General features: G+C 39.0%; 1 pseudogene; it reads left to right on the top strand.

Annotated features, from left to right (window-relative positions):
- The first annotated feature begins 6,394 nt into the window (after positions 1 to 6,394).
- Positions 6,395 to 7,002, top strand: LOC131757810 (RNA-binding motif protein, X-linked 2 pseudogene; annotated as a pseudogene).
- The last annotated feature ends 247 nt before the right edge of the window (positions 7,003 to 7,249 follow it).

Raw genomic sequence — 7,249 nt, 5'->3', positions numbered from 1 at the left:
GCACAAAACTACACTCAAGAGGAATATATTTTAAGTTTAACAAGATTGTTATAAATCATGATATCATCCCGTTGAGAGAGCCTCTCTGGGCATTTCTGCCTGCAAGTCTTTCAATTATTGTTGTAGATTTATCCAGGCTTTGTTTTTTTTTTATAGAAAATGGTACAAATTGATGTCAGAAGAAGTCACTTGTTTCAAGTTCTAGCCAGTATTTCCATTTGCCCTAATCTGAATTCTCCCAAAGTGGTCCACTTCCAAAAGCAAATAAAGAGCACAAAATAATAAATCATGATCTGAAATACAATATACATTTGAAAAGCTTATTCTTTTATCTTATCAAATGAGTGGAACTTTTGCCAAGATAAATAAAGTATGTTTTTACATGATATTTTATGAATATAATATTCTTTCTTAAGTTAAAATTAATTTAATTTCATTGTTATTAGAATAAAATATATAGAATGCAGAATAGAAAACAAAATAGAATTGGGTCTCAATAAACTTCCAACATGCCTTTCTCTAATAGCTGCATATGAAAAGGGAAAAAAAGCAATATAAATGCTTGTTTTCCTGAAACACCATCTGTTATTTCTGTTTGAATTAAGCTCAGTGCTCTAAAGGTTATGGATACTGTACAGTAATTAGCACCACTGTGGGAAATGTTTTTACTTCTATGTATTAGACTTCCCCAATTATACAAGTATAGAATTCCAAGATGATCTCTTTTATCAGAGGTGTGACTAAATTTCTTTCTTGTGCTATAATATCAGCAAAGTAATACTGCATTGTCAATGTTCTTGCTCTGAAATGCAAATAAAATAAGAGCTTTGTTTTACATATTTTACATCTAATTGTTGTTTTCTCTGTGTCACATATACAGACATTTTGAAGAGAGTGATCATCAAATTGTTATCAAATATCTGTAAATTCTATTGATTTCTATACCTTAGGGAAATTAATTGTCTTATACTAATTAATCAGAAAATTAGATTCCCTTCCCCAAAGGGAGGCCAAAAAATTTTAAGAACTTATAAATACTGTATAAATATCAACATATGTTTCATACATAATCCCCCCCCTACCCCATTCTTTGGGAGCAGTGGTCCAGAAATATTTAATTGCATGGCATGGGGTTATAGGTATTTTACATTGAGGTTATGTCTGTCCTTAACTTACAATTAAAGTGACAAATTTAAGATTTATGTTTCTCAAGTACTTCTCTTGTAATATTTTAAAAAATTGTTTTAAACAAACCAAAAAAGAAAACTAAATGGTGTTTATACATAGGCCAAAGCTATTCAAATTAGGACTTTTACTCTGACTATAAATTCCAAGAGAGTAAAGAGTATTCGAAAATTCACAAAACTCTCTAGAGTCCAGCAGTGGTCTAGCCATGAGCTTCACCAGGGTCAGAGCTATGTCATTGGTGGCTCTGTTCAGTGTCAGGGATTGCCACCTGGTTAATTCAGCCAGTAGTAGAGGTGATAACTAAGGTAGGTATACACTTGGTATGTACTGAGTGCACCACATAAATTAACTCATTCAATTATAACAGCAAATGTTGTACAGTAGGTACCATTATCTCCATTTCACAGATGGGGAAAGTGAAGTTACATACTCTGTGATGCTAGGGAGGTAAGTGGTGGATCTGGACCCAGACAACCTCACCTCAAGGTAAGTCTGTGCTTTGAACCTACCTAACAATAGCAGTCAGCAGCTGAGATTTGCCTTAGGACTGTCATAAAAGACAAACTTCATAAAAGAAGGCCAGGGCTCATTCTCTACAATAATAATAGCAAAGCCTTCGATGGCACTCTCTCTACGCCGAGCACTTTATCTATATCAATTAATTTAATCTTCCTAACACCCCTAAGAATAAGGTTCTCTTTTTATTTTTACTTTATAGTGGTGGAAACTGAGACACAAAGAGATTAAATAGGTTGCCTACAACTGCATTATAGAGGCAGAGGAAGGCTTTGAACTTAGCTGGTCTGATTCTAGAGTCCATTTTCTTTGCTATTATGGGATACTGTATCATGTTTTGGAAATTTAAAACCTAAGAAAATTATGGGCAAAATTAAGTTTATGGTAGTCAAGTTTAGGAGAAGGAGGAGGAAACATATAAAGTGCCATTTATTTATTTATTTCCCTTCCATCTAATGTATTAAACAGTTTTGAAGCAACTTACACAATTACAATTAGTTTGACAGTCAATCTTCCAATTACAATTAGTTTTACAGTCAATCTTCCTTAAAAAGAATGTGAGAAAAAATTAAGAGCCAAAAACTTATTTCAAAAAATAATGAGGGCTTCCCTGGTGGCGCAGTGGTTAAGAATCCGCCTGCCAATGCAGGGGACACGGGTTTGAGCCCTGGTCCGGGAAGATACCACATGCCGCAGAGCAACTAAGCCTGTGCGCCACAGCTACTGAGCCTGTGCTCTAGAGCCCGCAAGCCACAACTACTGAAACCCACATGTAGAGCCCGTGCTCTGCAACAAGAGAAGCCACCACAATGAGAGGCCTGCGCACCACAAATGAAGAGCAGCCCCCGCTTGCCACAACTAGAAAAAGTCCATGTGCAGCAACGAAGACCCAACACAGACAAAAATAAATAAATAAAAAATTTTTAAAAAGAAGAATAATGAAACATAATGAGAATGTCCCTTGTCTGTACAACACTTCATTAATTTAAGGCTATCTTTAGATTCCCAGCTTCTTGCTATACATTACATGATATACTGTGCTATATACCATAGTCCAGAAATTGCAGGAATGTTAACACATGTACTCAGGAACTTCTGTTACATTCTCTGAAGGCTCTGTCTATATATGAGAATTACTTAACAAAACATGGTTTATAAAGTCCAAGTTACTAGAATGAAGGCTTTGCACAGGCAGTTCTTAACATGAAAATGAGATTCATCCCTCCAAAACCATTCCACACCATTTTGAATGCTGTCTCCACTTTCATATCTTCTAGCCATCACCTCTGCCCTCTGCAGTTATCCTTTCCCCTAGACTGCTTCTACAGAGAGATTTCCTCTATGTGTTAAAGTGCCTTTTAAAAATTCAAATTCAATAAAGTGGAAGAAATATATCAAAAATATCAATGACAATAATACATTGGCACTCTACAATTTAATCTACACTTACCCTCTTGTTTTAATACTTGTTATAGGTTAAATTGTGTCCCCCACCAATTCATATGTTGAAGTCCTAACCTTGAATACCTCAGAATGTGACCTATTTGGAGATAGGGTCTTAACAGAGATAATCAAATTAAAATGAGCTTATTAGGACGGGCCCTAATCCAGTATGATTGTTATAAGGAGAGGAAATTTGGACACAGACACACACTGAGGGAAGACAATATGAAGAGATACAGAGAGAAGATAGACATTTCCAAGCCAAAGAGAGACTGTGGAACATAGCTTTCCCTCAAAGCCCTCAGAAGAAACCAACCTTGCTGATAATATGATCTCAGACTTGCAGTCCCCAGAACTGTGAGATAATAAATTTCTGTTATTTAAGCCACCCAGTTTGTGGTACTTTGTTAGAGTAGCCCTAGCAAACTAATGCAGTACTCTTAGATTAAAATTAGCAAAAAAAAAAAATTTCCAACAGCTTAGCCGAAAAATAGAATTTAAGGAAGGAGACTGGGACACCTCATAGATTCCAGGAAAGTCTGGACAACCAAACCCCAGCCTACAGAGACTAGGGAGTACCAGGAACTCAGGCAGCATCTCCCCGTCTCATTCTCTCTGTCTCACAGGCCACATCATCTCTTATTCCTTTCCCTTTCTTGCAGACAGATCACTGTATCACACACATGACTGTACCAAAGGCTACAAAAGGTGCAGGTCCCATAAACTAACAAATACTTATTAATATTAAGTTTAAGTCGCAATTCCAAACCCATAGGAGACAGAATCTGATAGACCTGATGTAGCTCAGGCATCTATCCCTGTTCAATCAGCTACGGCCAGGGAGGCAGGGCTACGTGGGGTAAACATAGCTTTGGGGAGTAGGACCCCATTGCGCCTGTTATGGGCTTTAAGCACTTTTGTCTTCTTGGGCCCCATCATCCCTAAACACAATTATTAAAATTATGTTCTATGATTACATTGATTTAAAGATATAATTATACATTAAAACATTTCCTTTGACATGAAATTAAACTTTCTCCTGATTTTAAAGAATTAAAACATTTTCATGGGCCTCAAAAAGTATTCTGGTCCTAGGTACTGGGCCTGCTGTGCCTCATATAGCTTTTATTTAGTGAAGTGGACTTTTTAGACAAAGAGGGAGTATGTATGTATAGCTACACATTCCTATTTAGCTAGGCTTTTCAAAGTCTGTTCTCATCATTTTTCCAATAAGACACTTGTAACTTGTGTCGTTGTTAATGATGATACAAGTAATACTAATGCCGGAGAGGATAGTTTTCCTCGTGTGTTCCTCCATCTAATGCCTTTCAGATTTATAACCGACAGTGGTTGACTTCCACCTCCTGATTCCCATATGGTCTCAAGGGTGTAGAATAACCTGGATGCTTGTAATAGAAAAGACTTGGGGTAAATTATTTAAGCTCCCGGACAGAGCTGAGTAAGTATTTTCAAATCCCTTCTCTAATACACAAGGTTATATTTTATCAGCTATATCCATGATAACATCTCACTGAAGCATATGTCATTAGTCCATCTTTCATAAGTAAAATAAATCAAGAAGTCCACTTATTCACTAGAAATACATATATCTTGCCTCTTAAATGACATTTAATTATGGGTCAAGTTGTACAACTGTAGAGGCGTGTTTTCTGTGCTAGAGGTATAAAGGGGTTTCTAATACTTATTCAACTTCTCTATTATATGCCAATTTTGAGTGCTTTTGTCTGTGCTAGCAATAATGATAGAAATGAAGTAACAAAAGCAAGGTGACAAGTGTGCAATTATCTTCTGGGTTTCAAATTTAACAGGTTGGTCATATGACGAGCTTGAGTATGAGCTTTGCACCTAAGTGACTATTTCTCGAAGCTCTCAAGTGGGATTACTAGCAAATGACTGACATACCCAGTGAAGCACAACTTTGGGGGAAAAAAAGTCAGTTCTTATAGACTTGTGGGTTGCAGAAGTAGCAGTAGCTTCACAGAACTTTGGGTGGCCGATTTTGAGAAAGCAAATCAAACTAAGACTCTGCAAAATGCCACGAGTCACTCAGTGGAGTCATTGCTTATGTTAGTAGGTATTGGTGATTCATTGCCATTTTAGGCTGTACACACAAGTGTATGTTGCATTCACCCTGGGAGCTCCCATCTCTGAGAGCACAGGATCACTCTCTACATCAATAAAATAAGTATGAAAAAGTGAAGCAGAACTATAGTGGCTTTGGGACTTAATCTGGAAATCTGATGGGTATGATCGTTAATTTCATGTATCAACTTGACTAGACTACGTGGTGCCCAGATATTTTGGTCACATGTTATTTTGGATGTGTCTGTGAGGGCGTTTCTGGATGAGAATAAGATTTGAATTGGTAGAATGGGTAAAGCAGATTGCCCACCCTAATGTGGTGGCCTTCAGCCAACCAGCTGAAGACCTGAATAGAATAAAAACGCTAACCCTCCCTTAGTAGGAGGGAGTTCCTTCTGCCTGACTGCTCTGAGCTGGGACGTCAGTCTTTTCTGGCCTTCCACCTGAACTAAAATATCATCTTTTCTTGGGTCTTGAGCATTTCAGCTTTCAGAATGGAACTACACGAACTACACCATCAGTTCTTCTGGGTCTCCAGCTTGCCAGCTGCAGATCTTGGGACTTCTCAGCTTCTGTAACCACATGAGCCAATTCCTTATAATAAATCTCTTTATACATAGATTTATGTCTGTCTGTCTACCTACCTACATCCTATTGGTTCTATTTCTCTGGAGAACTCTAATACAATGAGTCATATTAAGTAAAGCTCAGTCTAAGTTTCTATCTTGTAACATATTTACTTTTAATATTTACTTTTAATAATTTAGCCAAAGTGAAACTAACACATTGTTGACTCTCAAATGGATTTATTATAAGGAAAAAAAAAATGAAACAGAAGTTACAACTTCTATGATCAGACATCTTTTCAGAACGGAAGGCTTTGTTTCAACCTAATCATCTGTTTTTAAAATGGACCAGATTAGGGCTTTCCAACTAGTGAGCAGTAGCACACTTCTTCATAGTGAATGAGGTACCATGAAAAGTTGAAACTTGGATGGCAGCGGAGGGCATGTGGGGAGAGCAAGGCAGGGATGGGTCACCTGCCTTGAAGGTCTTCACCAGAAGCAGTGCTCTCCTGCGTCCACCAGAAGTGGGCTTTGTCCAGGCACTGGGGTGCTCTTGTGTGGTGCCCCAGGCCAGGGAGATGAACCCGTTAGCCAAGGTGCAGCTGCTTAACAAGCTGAATGAATGGGAGGTCGGTACTGTGGTGATAGCTGAGGCATCATGGCACTCCGAATACAAGGACAGGGCCTGGATCTTCCTGGGAGGCCTTTCTTATGAACTGACTGAAGCAGATAGCCTCTGTGTATTCTCCCTGTACCGGGAGATTGTTAGCATTAGTTGTGTGCGGGACAGGAAGACAGGGAAGTCTAAAGGATTCTGCTTTATCTGCTATGAGGACCAGAGGAGTACAAGTTTGACCGTTGACAATTTTAATGGAATCAAGATCAAGGGAAGAACTATGCGAGTCAACCACGCACCCAGCTACCATCCCGTCCCCCTCAGGCCCCAGAGGATGTGGATGATGCCACCAGAAAGCTCTGGAAGAAGGGCTGTGGGGCTCAGATTCCCTTGTCTAGTTCATCTGATAGCTCAGATGATGAGGCACTCTCAGAATGGCACAAACGGGAAAAACGGAGAAGAAAGAAGATCAAAGTGAATACTGATATACAAATTAAAGATGAAGAGGGACAAGTAAGCCATGGCCCTTGCCAGCCGGAGGCCAGATTTTTTAAAAAGACGATGCTCTAGGTTCCCATAAACATACCAAGGTTAAGCTACAGTCTACAGAGGGCACGAAGCCCTAACACCCAGCTACCCCAAGGCCTGGATGGCTGCTGCAGGGGACAGCTTCTTGTAGGGTACGGAGGGATCTGGAGAGGGGGCTGAGGAAGGAGAATCCAGGCTCTGAGTCCACCTGCCCTTGATCAGAGACCAGAGGAGGAAAGAGAAGAAGAGCAGGGATTGGGACAGAGGTGAAGCTCAGATAGATTTTAGC

This window comes from Kogia breviceps, chromosome 5, assembly GCF_026419965.1.
Source record: "Kogia breviceps isolate mKogBre1 chromosome 5, mKogBre1 haplotype 1, whole genome shotgun sequence".
In the NCBI taxonomy this organism is placed as follows: domain Eukaryota; kingdom Metazoa; phylum Chordata; class Mammalia; order Artiodactyla; family Physeteridae; genus Kogia; species Kogia breviceps.
This window is presented reverse-complemented; position numbering and strand designations above follow the sequence as displayed.